This window comes from Vigna angularis, chromosome 3, assembly GCF_016808095.1.
Source record: "Vigna angularis cultivar LongXiaoDou No.4 chromosome 3, ASM1680809v1, whole genome shotgun sequence".
NCBI lineage: Eukaryota > Viridiplantae > Streptophyta > Magnoliopsida > Fabales > Fabaceae > Vigna > Vigna angularis.
Genome location: NC_068972.1, coordinates 29,288,933 through 29,302,128, shown reverse-complemented (window position 1 = coordinate 29,302,128; position 13,196 = coordinate 29,288,933).

The window sequence follows — 13,196 nt, the reverse complement described above, 5'->3', positions numbered from 1 at the left end:
CACTTATCCTTTTGCACTCCTGGGAAAAATTGATTAATTCCAAGACTTTGTTCTAAGTCATTTTATTTCATATTTGCACTTGGATCAAAAGAATGAGCATCACCAAACATAGATCAATCATTTAGGCATTACTTTGTCAAGGACATGCAAATGGAATCACTTTATTCTTCACACATGAGTTAACCTTTTTGAATTTCCAAGAAAATCAAATATGAAAGACAACACTCAAGTCAACATGTATATATTTCTCCTCAACTCTCTCAAGTGTTTTTGGCTTGTGTTTACACTCAAAATACCCATGTAAGTAGACTCCATTGATATTTAGCAAGACTCTAACATTCACATACTTCAGAAAACATGCAATTATTGATCATGAGGGCTTTTTAAAGGTTGTATTGAGGCCAAGGCAAAGGTAGGAAATTTTCTGAGCTTTTGAAATTGATATAGAAAGAGTAATGACACTTGATTTCAAAAACAAATCTATTTCCTTCTCTTTTAAGGAAGGTTTACTTTTCTTTCTTCTTCTTTTCCTTTTTTTTTTTTTAAACTTCAATTTTTCATCTTCCTTTTTACCTTTTTTATTGTTTTGTGGGTGAGATACTCACCCACACACTTATTCATCACTTTACTTCTAACAGAATCCATTACTCCTTCTTCTTTCCTAAGGTAAGGAACATATGATTTTTCTTCTTTTTTTTCATTTGACAATGACTAGGGACAAGAAAAAAAAATAGGCTTAAGGCTCAAAGAGGGTTCCAATGGATTAATGTTAGGACAAGTTTATTTGGCCAAGTAGCTAAAACAAGAAATGCCTCAATCATATCAAATCATGCATATTCACCTCAGTTGTACAACATAGAATCAAGCTAACTATTAGAGTATCAACAAAACATGGGCAAATCACACAAAAAAAAAATAGGTATGGCACATGGTGGTCCATCCATAACCTTAAGTTCAAAACTCACATGGTTCAAATTTCTTTCACAAAAGATTTAATCAGGAAATTCTCAAGTCAACTCAATCAGCAAATCATAAAAGCAATCCACTCATATCAACATGACTAATTTTTTTCCTTTGAATACATGATCATTCCAGTTACTGATTCAAACTCTCAAATCCAATGCAAATATTTATTAAAAACAAACAAAATAGACAAACAAAATAAGGGAACAAAATTAATTGTTTCCCCACACCCCCACACTTAAACTATGCATTGTCCTCAATGTATGCTTTATATATAAAATGCAAAGAAAAAGTATGAGGCGTCCAGCATTTAATATTGCCTCCTGCTGAGGCGTCCAGCATCATCTTGGTTTGTGAACCAAGCCCTCCAAGGAAAGTTAAGACTACTTCTTGATCTTCAAAACCATGCGTGGGAGTTTTACGTAACAAGCTTTTATACCTGTCCCATGCATGCCCCAGTGATTCTTCCATGCCCTGCTTGAATGAAGAAATCTCTTGCTTGCCTTTGGTCACCTTAGATTGTGGGAAGTACTTGTTTAAAAATTTTGTGACCACTGCTTCCCACTCTGTGAAACTTTCTTCTGGAAAAGAATTCAACCAAAGCTTAGCATTGCCTCCCAATGAGAAAGGAAACAAGCTAAGTTTGATAGCTTCGTCTGGCACCCCATTAATCTTGACTGTGTTGCAAATCTCATTAAAGGTAGTAAGGTGCTCATATGGGCTTTCATGAGATAACCCATTAAATTGATTACTCTTCACCAGTTGAATTAGTGCTGGTTTGACCTCCATATTGGCTGCATTGACTCTAGGTCTAGCTATGCTGTTAAAGTGCTGAGGTCCAGCAATATTAGTGTAATCTGCAAGAGTTCTTCTAGCATTGTTGTTCTCCATACTTCCTGTGCTATGAACAGAACCTTGTGGTGATGATTGTAAGAGAGTTTCTGGAGAAGGGAAAAGTTCTCTAGACGTTCTGATTCTTCTCCTCCTTCTACTTTCGTCTAGACCTTCAAGAAGAGGTTCTGTTGTTTTCTTACTCCTAGTTCGAATTGCCTCCTGCATACACAAGAAAACAAAACCCTAGAAAATATTTGTTAGCACAAAAAGATATAGAAGATATATATTTAGAAGATAAAAAAAAATTCAGAAGATAGAATAAAATAAGATAGAATAAAATAAAATCTAACCTAATCTAATAAAATAAAATAAAATAAAAACAGAAAAATAAAAACAGAAATTCAAAATTAAAGTCAAAGATAATCAATAATCACACAAATTAACCAGTTAAACCACGAGTCCCCGGCAACGGTGCCAAAAACTTGATGGACAAATTTATGAACACCAAAATATGATGTCACAAACTTGTTTTTCAATCGGCAAGTATGACCGAATCGTTCAAGTAATAAACTTGGTAAGACCAAGTATCGTTCTTCCCAAAGGACTCACGGCCTAGTTTAGTTATGTGATTTCTTGATTAACTAAGACTTAAAGACGAAATATTTGGAGTTTAATATGCAAGAGACGAAAATTAAATATGTATGCATGAAGTTTTTGATCAATGGCAAAAAGCAAAAGATAAACACTTTCAATGAAATATATGAATGAATATGTTGTTGGGGGTCAATTTCATCTTATCCACTCTCATATATTTTAGGAATTCAACATTCAAATCATCATTGTTAATGCCACTCTCTAAAGTACCTTTCTAGAAGGCTTCTCCCTAATCACGAGTTCATACAATTCCTAGCATTCCTAATGATCAGTTCATAAGTGCAGGAGCTTAACGACAGCCAACATAATATTGGGAGAAATTCCCCGGATCTAGACTTCCCCGTACGTTCCCGTATCGACAAAACCAATAATCATGCATCGAATGAGTTAAACAATGCAAGCATTAAGCAAAGAGGAAAAACCCTAACTAATGATGAAAGAAAGCATAAATCTTAGATTAAGATGCAAGCATAAATTCCATATATGAGAGCTTCAAGAGATTACATTGATTCCCCAACAAACATACAAGGTTTAGTTCACCATATTCATGGTGAACCTAGATGAATTACAATGAAAGTATGAAAGAATAAACCCTAAAAAGGTGAAGAGGTAGCCTGAGCATCCAAGATCCTCCTTCAAAGGGGTGGAAGAGAGAGTGTTTGCCTCGTTTCTGCCAAAGATACCTAACCCTAGGAAACCCTAAAGCTTAAATACCATTCGTAAATTACAAAATATTAAATCCAAGCCCATTAAAGTGCCGCTCAGCGGTAAGTGCGTCAGCTCGGTTCTTCCCCTCAGCGGCCATTTTGCCCCTCAGCGGTCCTCCCGTGAGCTTCTGAGTGCCGCTCAGCGGTAAACTGCCGCTGAGCGGTGCCTTCGGCTTCTCCTTTTGCACTCTTTGATTCCTTTTCTGATTCCATCTCTCTCATTCTTCACTTCTTTCACTAAATTCACCTTAAAACCTGCACAAAAACACTGAAATCAAGCATAAACCTGTCCAGCTCTCTTATTTCTGAAAATATGGATAAAAGTATGATTTCAAGCTAGTTTCTAAGTCTAAAGGTTGCTTTTAGTATCAATTTTAAGCATGAAAATAACAGTTTTTCAACTATTATCAATAACCTGTAATAGCTGTTTTTCCTGCTCATCAGTAAGCAATGCAGATATAATAACATGGAGTTTCCCCTCCCTCTCAAGATAAGCATATTTCAAATGGGATGGTAAAGGTTTCAACTCCAAAATGGGTGGCTGCACCACAGATGGCAAAATTTTACTGCCTAAGGTAATCTCAGCCACCTCAACATCACACTCGGACGCCATAGAGGTATCATCTATTAATACCGCGTCCTTAATATCACCTGCTTTACAGTTTCCTTTTTCGTCCAAAATTAGGGACGACATATTTGAAAAAGAAAAATTGTTTACAACATCACTTGATAAATCAATACAAAACAAAGAATGATCTTTAATCTGGTGCTTCCCAGCTTCCAACACGTTGAACCGCACCTTCTCGTCTCCTATCTCCATTGTCAATGATCCTGCATGCACATCTATCTTGGTTCGTGCTGTCATCATGAAAGGTCTCCCCAAGATAATAGTTGTTGGACTGATTCCTTCATCATCCTTCATGTCCAAGATATAGAAATCTGCAGGAAAAATTAATTTGTCTACTCGGACAAGGACGTCCTCAAGCACACCTGCAGGGTTAACTGTGCTACGGTTGGCCAGTTGAATGACCACTCCAGTAGTCTTAAGAGGTCCCAAAGATAGAGAAGTAAACACTGATAAAGGCATTACATTTATGGAAGCCCCTAAATCTAGCATGGCATTGTCAAACTTTGAATTTCCAATAACACAAGGAACAGAAAACATACCTGGATCTTTGCATTTTCGCGGTATTTCAATATGCTTCTTAATCAAGCTTGACACATTTCTTCCCAAATTCACAACCTCATTATCCCTAAAACGCCTTCTATTTGTGCAAATTTCTTTTAAAAACTTTGCGTATTTAGGGATTTGCTTAATAGCATCTAGCAAGGGAATATTAATCTCCACCTTCTTGAAAATATTTAAAATCTCTTGGTCTAATTCCTCCATTTTTTTGTTTCTCGGCTTCAACCGATTTGGATATGGAGGAGGTGGAGAATAAGATGAAGAAGAATTTTTAGAAGAAGATTTAGAGGATACTAACCTGGATTTATCAGTGGTAGTCTCAAGTGATGGTTCACTTGGTCCTCCATTGTCATCAATGCGCTCCTTTTTTCTCCTTATCTTCATCCTCTTGGGCTCCTTCAGGGCCTTCTACTTGCTTACACGTTCTCAAAGTAATAGCACTTACATTTTGCGGGTTGATCACTGTTTGTGCAGGTAGTTTATTTGACTCCTTAGCCTCTAATTTTTCCACCCTCTGAGTCAACTCTACAATTGATTTCTTGATTTCTGAATTTTGCTCAAGTATTGTTTTCATGAAATCTTGTATTGACATTTCAGGCTGAGATTGTTGCCTTTGTTGAGGTGGAACATAAGGTTGCTTGTTTTGCTGATATCTATTGGAGGACGAATCATGATAATTCTGGTATGGTCTATTTCCTCCAATCATGTTTGCAGCAAAAGCTTGAGATGGGTGGTACGGGCGTCACGACCCGTCAAATTTGATTGCACGAAAATATGCAGTATATTACTAGGAAGTGACTCCTAGGTCGTCTCTCAAGGACCAATTTGTGTTGGTTCAGTCTCAGATTTTTTACACGAAGGGGGGGTTGTGATTTTTGTTGATGCGGAAAAAATAAATTAGACTGGAAATTAAATAACACAGAATTGAAAACACTGGAATGAATTTTAAAGACAATAAAAACTTAATAGTAAAAGACGGTAAAAAACGAAACAGTAAATATTCAAGAACGGTAAAATTAAACTCAGAAATAAAAACATCAGTGAAAATACATTGACAGAAAATAAACCGTAAAAATAACGTTTGAAAATAAAATGAACAGAAAAATACATTGACAGAATTTAACGGTACAGAAAACCATCAGCGGTAAAATAAAACAGATAACAAAAATAAAACACTTACTAAAAATAAAATTCATCAAAGTTTCAACATTTAAATTAAAATTCTTAACAGTGAAACAACTACACGAAATGCTCTCCAAATACTGACACGGAATTAAAATTCTACAACTTTTGCACATTTTAAAATGAAAATCTGAGAAAGAGAGAGTTCCTGGAAGAGAACCGTGACCCCTTCCAGGCCTCAAGGCCGTCTCTCTTCTGCTGCTTCTCTACCCTTTTAAATGCCAAAAATCTTGTCTTACTCTGCTGTCCACTCCTTCCTTCCAGGAGTATTCCAGGTTCGGCATCTTGTCTTTTATCCAGATTTTGCGTTTCGTGTCCCTCATGAAGACTTTCTTCACCTCCTAGTCGTGCTAAAACAATAGGATAGGGGCCCTCAATGTCTTTTCTTCTTCTTCCTTTGTTGGACGTGAAGTTTCCCCTCCTTCATCTCAGCCAGCATCTACGTTTTTGTTCTTCTCTTCAATTGGCAATTGGCAGCCCCTGTTTTAGGGAATTTCTTTCCGTCAAATGCTCCTAGCCGTGCCAAAAGAAATAGGATGGGCCCCTTCTTTATTCCATTCAGCCGTATCCTCCTTCCTCATTTCAGCATGGTTTTCTGCTTGGTTTTGTCTCCAATTGGCAGCCACGTTTTTAGGCAACTTCTTCCATATTTTGCTAAGCCTTGGACGTGAGAAAAGAAGGTAGGGGGGCCTCCATTTTCCAACTCAACTTTTCTTCTTCTTCACTTGTGCCGAAACATGCTCATCCTTCTCCATTCTCCATTCCAACGTTTCACTTCTTCTTGCTTCCACCAAACTGTAATCTTCACCTCTTCTCCCAACTGGACCGTGAGCTGTTGTATTGGTGATGAGTCATTATTTTCTTCACTTCACTTAGTTTACTGTACTAAAATTAATCAGGGAATTGTGCTTAATCGTCCAGTATTTTCCCGTTTGTACCGATTGTGCTTAATTTGATCAGAGATTCTTATTTTACTTAATTTGAATTATCTGAGAATAATTATTTACATTATTGAGTGCAGGGAAAATTCTGTAAACATTTTAGGACATTTGGAAGAATATTTACTTACACACTGTGTTATCTAGTTGAAGCAGTACTGCATTGAATTAATCTGTGTATTAATACGTGTAATGAAATATTTTTCTTGAATTTTTCAGCAGCTTATTGGATGGGGTGTGCGTTAAATTCAGCAGCATGAGTATCCTTCATTTAGCTAGGAACAAATTAACTTATTTAAGTGGAGAAAGGCTTGGAATAAAGCCGTGTGAAGAGTTTGCAGAGGTGCAAGTGGCCCACGGTTTTGTTGGCATTTGATAATGGCCAAATAGTTGTTTGCATGGTGTGAATCTTAATTCAGCAACTACAAATTTATTTTGCTTTGAATAAAGTGGAGAGCAAAGTATTCCAGTTGGCTTATGGCACGTGGAGATTATAGGCATAATTTTTGTCAACATGAAACACCAATTGTTATAGCTACGTCCAAGCACAGGGGATTGATTGAAGAAAAATGAGGTAGCTAGAGAGCTAGAGGAGACAAGCCTAGAGTCTATGGTCAGAAGCAGACAACACACACAGCTGGAGGTGAAAAAGACTCTTCAATTCCTTCTTTACGAGGCTTCGGATTGCAGATCATCATTCACTCCCATTTCTTCCCAAAAACGAAGATAGAGACGATACATAGAGAATTTTCCAAGAGAGAACGTACAGAGCATGACTCCCAACATGGATTGAGAAGGAAGGAAGCTTCTGTGTTGATTGTTGAATACATTGGAGTTACATACTGAAGGAGGCACACGGCCAAACCAGTCAACACTTGTTTGTTTCTTTTTACTTTGAATGTTTCTCTTGAGAAGACTGAACATCGTTTGTTTTCATGATGAATAAATAGCTTGTATTTATTCCTTTTGTTGAATTCTAATTGCATCTTCCATTTGGTTTTCTGCCCATTTATAAAATCTCTTCTAGCCTTCTGTAACTTTTGTGAAAGAGATGCATGGTCTTGTAAAGAACTGCAGAACACGTTCACTCATTTTGTTGTGGAAGTAGAATAGCAAGTGAGGAGTTGATTCACCTTTAATAGAAGTAGGTTGCCATCACCTAAGAAAATATAAAAAAAATTGTTTACTTGAAGAAGATAGCTCTCGGTATAGTGAAGAAGAAAACCATATGCAACTTGGGAGATGCTGATTTATTCTTTGCTAGATGGAAGGAGAACCACATGCTGAATTGTTCTTTCACGTAGGGAGGAAGAGAAGGTCTTTGTTTGAGAAAAGGAGAAGTGAATTTTGGTGAGAAGAGAACGTTGTGGAACAAGGAGAAAAGAAGTATATGGTTGGAAGCAAAAGTGGACGGCTAGCATCTTGAATTTGGACGTTGATTTGTTGCAGCAGCAAAGGTAAGTATATTAGTCATTTAGCTTGGAGAAAATAAGTGAAGAAGTGGAATATGGAGGAGGAGTTCTCGGTTACCATAGCAAAATTTGTGTGAATTCTTTCTTTGAAGTAGTAGCTTGAAGAAGTGCAGCCTTGGTCCACCAGCACATGACTTTCTCGGCAAAATTGGTCCATGTAGTAGTATAGTTTATGAAGTTTTTAATGCTTTCAATCTCTTTGGTTTGTTTTTCGTGTGGTATGCTTTTGGATTCAGCAAATACACATTTCATTTTGCCTTAAGAAAGTGGACGGTCTACATGTGTGTTTCCATGTGAATATGTTTTGTTTGTTTACTTTCCTTTTAGATAATGCTCATGGTCCAACATCATCTTTCTTTCATATAATTCTACTTTGCTTACTTTTTAAAATTGAAAAGAACCGTGAAGTGGAAGTGCAGCACCAATCTTGATTTCTTAAGAATATGTTTGTTTATATTATTATGGGAAAAAGTAAAGTGTTAGTTTCATAAAAAGACAAAAGCTTTCAAAAGTTTGGTTTTTATTTTAGAACATCTTTCATTTTACGTGAATGGAAATGAAGAAGTGGCCCACGGCCATTTGAAGCATTTCTTTTATTTGTTTATGAATGGACAAATTGAAGTAATAGTTGCACGGTCATAGATAAAGTGTTTTCAATTGCTTTTGGAAATGGGTGAAGCATATGGATTAAAATATGATAGATTTTGGAAATGCACCGTGATGGAAGAAAGAGCACTTGAATTATTTTAAATTCCTTTGCATGCAACACATGAAGTGTCACGGCCAAAGAAGAGGAGAAGCATTTTACTTGTTTTAATTTTCTTTAAATTGAATACATGGATGTGTCACAGCCAAGGAGTTTTTTTTTAGAAGCATTTGCAATTTTAATTTATTTTGGTAGATGAATGGGTCATGGTAGATAAGTTTTATTTTATTTTCCCTCTTTTGTCTTAAAATATTTTCTATAATTCATTGGAATGACTTGTTGTATATTTTTTGTGCATCCGTAAATTTTTTTTTTACTATTTCAAATTGCTGTGATTTCATTTTAAAGTACCAATTTCATTTTTACTATTTTAATTTAGTTTTACTTTGTGAATTTTATTCAAACGCAATTTTAATTTTATCGCAACCAAAAACACTACAAAAAAAATCCCCCCACTACGTGTTGACAAGAGACTGAACCATATTTGGTCCCTGAGAGACGACTTGGGAGTCATCTCCTAATACTGTACTGCATTTTTAATTGCACATCAAAATTTGATCGGCCGCGACAGCTGTATCAATTGGACCAGACCATGAAGTGCTTCCATTTGAGCTTGCTGGTGCTGGACGGAAATGGCTTGAACGCTTCTCCTCTCTCAAGTGCACTAAGGTCGTGAGCTTCCTTTCTCGACATGGAGCAGTTGCTCTTCCAGCCGTGAACTTCTCCAATGTGCTGCACCTCTTCATTCCATCAAACACCCCATGGACCGTGATGCTCCTTCTTCCAAACTGTTGTCCACCGTGAAGGCTTCTGCTGGACCAAGCTGATGTCCATCCAACCAACAAAACCGTGCACATGTTGCACCAATTTTTCTGGGGAGCTTTCTTATGTATTCACGGCTACTTCTCTTTCCAGCACTTCTTCAATGTGGTCCATGTGCCATCCTTGCTTATAGAAAAGAGAATGAGAATGTGCGGAAAACCGTGAGCAACACTTCTACTTTGCCTTGGACGTGACTTTTCAAAACGTGTGACCCTCCTCTTTTCCATCCATGCCAAAAAGAATTCTTGTGGCTCCCACTTGCTAGAAGTCATGGGTTGTTGTTGCAAGCCAATAATACTTCTTTAAAATTCAATACAACCCTTTTCACGTTAAAGCCATGCCATATGCTTCTTTACATTATTTCCACAAGCCCACTTCATTACCATTGAGAGGACGTGTAGGACATGGTGTTTCCCATGTACATTCCTTAATTATTTAACATCACTCTCTCTTACCAAATGCTGCAGCACGAGCCCATCAAGCCTTCATTCAATAAGAATTAAAATCTCACTTTCACACACACTAAAGCACCGTTCACTTGTAAAGCAAGTGTTAAAAATCAGCATGCCTCCTCCATGAACCCGTGATGAATTAATAATTGAATGAGTGCAGCTGCCCTTTCTTTTCTATTCGGTAGATGAAACCTCTTGCAGCAACTAAAGAAGCTCAACAAAATGAATTAAGATCCTCCCTCCAAAACAGATCAACACGTCTTTCTCTACAAATATATCAATGCTTCCAAGTAAAATAACACCGTATACAAACGAATGTCCTTCCAAATGTCCCAAAATGTATTTCAAAATTTTCCTGCAATCATTGATAAAAATAATAAGCTCAGATAATTCAAATTAATTAAAATAAGAATTTCCGATCGGATTAAGCTCAATTTAGTAAAATGGAAAAATACTGGACAATTATGCACAATTCCCTGATTAATTCTAGTACGATAAACTAAGTGAAGTGAAGAAAATAATGATTCATCAATGGGTTTTCCACAGTGGTCTCCACCAAGCTAGGACATTCATCAGTATAATGGTTAGTTGAAATGCAAATTCCACTAACAATTTATGGAGTTAAGGTTTTAAACAAACTTGCAATCTCGTCGAGTTTGCTTTCTAGCTTATTCAATCTTTCATCTATCCTCTTTCCATCAACTGCACCATTATCAATTTCATGCACTCCCTTCAACAAAGTTACTGAATTTTCTCTTGTGCCATACTGTTGATTGTCTACTGCCTTTCGTTCTATTAGATCTATACCATCTTCTGGTGACCTGTCTAAGAAAGATCCTCCGCTTGCAGCATCTGCCCATGACCTATTAGTAGGACTTAAGCCTTCATAAAAGCTTAGAATAAAATCTTCCATTTGGAGTTGAGGGCATGAAGAACATAGTTTCTTGAATCTTTCCCAATATTCACTAAGATTCTCTCTATCTCTTTGTCTTATATCTTGAATCTCTCTACGGATGGCAGATAATCTAGATGCAGGAAAATATTTTTCAAGAAAAAGTCTTTCAATAGTTTCCCAATTTGTAATCCTTGCAGAGAGATAATACCACCAATCTTGAGCTGCTCCTTGAAGAGTAAATGGAAAAGCTCTCATTTTAAGGCAATCTATTGTGATCCTGGGAGATCTAAAATTTTCACACATGTGAAATTGTCTTAAGTGCTTGTGTGGATTCTCCTTTGATAACCCATTGAACTTTGGTAAGGCATTTAAGAGGTCAGGTCTCAACTCCCACTCCTCATTAGGGTATTCAATGTTACTTCGGATAACTATATTTTGGGAGGTGGCTAACTGTCTGATGGTTCTTTGTGCCATATTGTTTAGGTTAGGATCAAGTAAAGGATTTGATGGTATGTTTGTGATTGGAGATAATGAAGGTGGAATGACTTCAGTTGTAGGAAGTGTTCCTTCAGTAGAACACCCAAACTTCAATCTTCTCCGCAGCTTATGCAAATTCCTTTCAACTTCCGGGTTAATTTGATAAAATTCTCCCGGGTTAGCTCTGGTCATGCACTACGCAATCTGCTGGAAGTTGTTCCTCTGTTACTTCTGTTTTTCTTTTGTTCTTGCTTTAGATAAATATTTCAAATAAGAGATAAGAGAGACTTGTTGGGTCCACTCCCAGGAAAGAGAGGTGCGTCACAATGGACAACTTAAGTACCAAGTCTTTCCTAGCCAGAGTGTATTCAAACTAGCCTCAAGTATTTCTCAAGAGAAATTTTTAATAAAAACAAGAACAAAGATTTTTTTTTTTTGCTAGACCAATAATGACTAAAGACTATAAAATAACTCAAATTATATTAAATGTATGTGCGTTAAATAAAACAAATAAAAAAAACTAAAAATAAATAAAATAAAATAAAATAAGAATCAAACTATTTAAAATACTAACCGTATTCCCCGGCAACGGCGCCAAATTTGATAAGTTGTCGTTGAAGCTATCAAATTAATACTACTTTTCAAGGCAACTTCAGTATTACCAAGTAGTATTCAAGAAAGTAGACAAGGTTGAAGTAACCCTGAGTCGTCTCCCAACGAACACGGAATTGCTTTTGAATATCTGTGACTCTTATGAATGCTATGCAATGCTTATGAATAAAAGTAATGGTTGAAGAGTGTTTAAACAATAAATAAGAAACTTAAAAACAGTTACTATGAATTAGGCTTATTCCACTGCTTTTCCAAGATAGATTCATCATCGGTTATTCACGAATAATTGTTCAATTGATTATTGTTTAAGTTTCAAATTCATTAAAATACATTCTTAATTAATTTGAGGGCGATCATGCATTTAACCAAAGTAAATTCTCAATCAAATGCAAAACCTTTCTAGATTATTCACAATAAATTCAACCAAAGTACATTCTCAATCAAATTCTATTGTGTTTAATCATGTCTATTCTTAAATCTCCTAACCAAATTAAAAGCTAATCAATCAAAGAAAATTCTCAATTGATTATAGTTGAAATTATTTGATGGAATCCTCCTTGACGTAGTCCTCCTTTTGTATTTTTACTTTTCCTAGCTTAGCTCTTAAGGAGCATGGGTTACTATAAATACCCAACTCTTCTCTTGTATTAGCACTTTTGAAATTAATGAGAATTGAGTTTTCTGAAACCAGAAACAATTCTCTTTTGAGAGTCAAGGCTAGAGAGTCCAAGGACTCCCTCTAGCCACCTTCCAAGCACCTTTCTCACTCTCATTTCCATTTTCCACGGTGCTCCTCTCCTCCACTGCCACATCCGGCACGCGTCAGCTGCCAGTACGTCTCCACTCCAACGCATCAGCCACGTTCAGACCGCGCCTCTCATTTCTTTCTTCACGCACATCAGACACGCACATCCACATTATCTCTCTCGTGAGAGCATTTCTCCGTCTCGCAGAACCACATCTCCTTCTTCCTTCATTTCTTTGCTTCGTTTCAGCCATTACAAACCTCTCTACCGAACATATTCATCCAAACTTAGGGTTCCTTCATCATTCTCACTTTGCCTTTCGATTTCACCGATTGTTTTCCCCTTTCTACCGTTTAATCCACTTTCCACCGAACAATCTAGGTTGTCCACCGTTTAAACCTTAGATCTTAGGGTTTTCTTGAGTCTGTTCATAGTTTAGTAGTTTTCCTTCGAGTCAGCTCTCGATTTAGAGTTTCGTTTCCATTCCGCTGCGTCTTCATCTCTCTGGAGGAAGCTTCGAGGAGTCCGCGTCACGTCTTCGGTCTCTCCT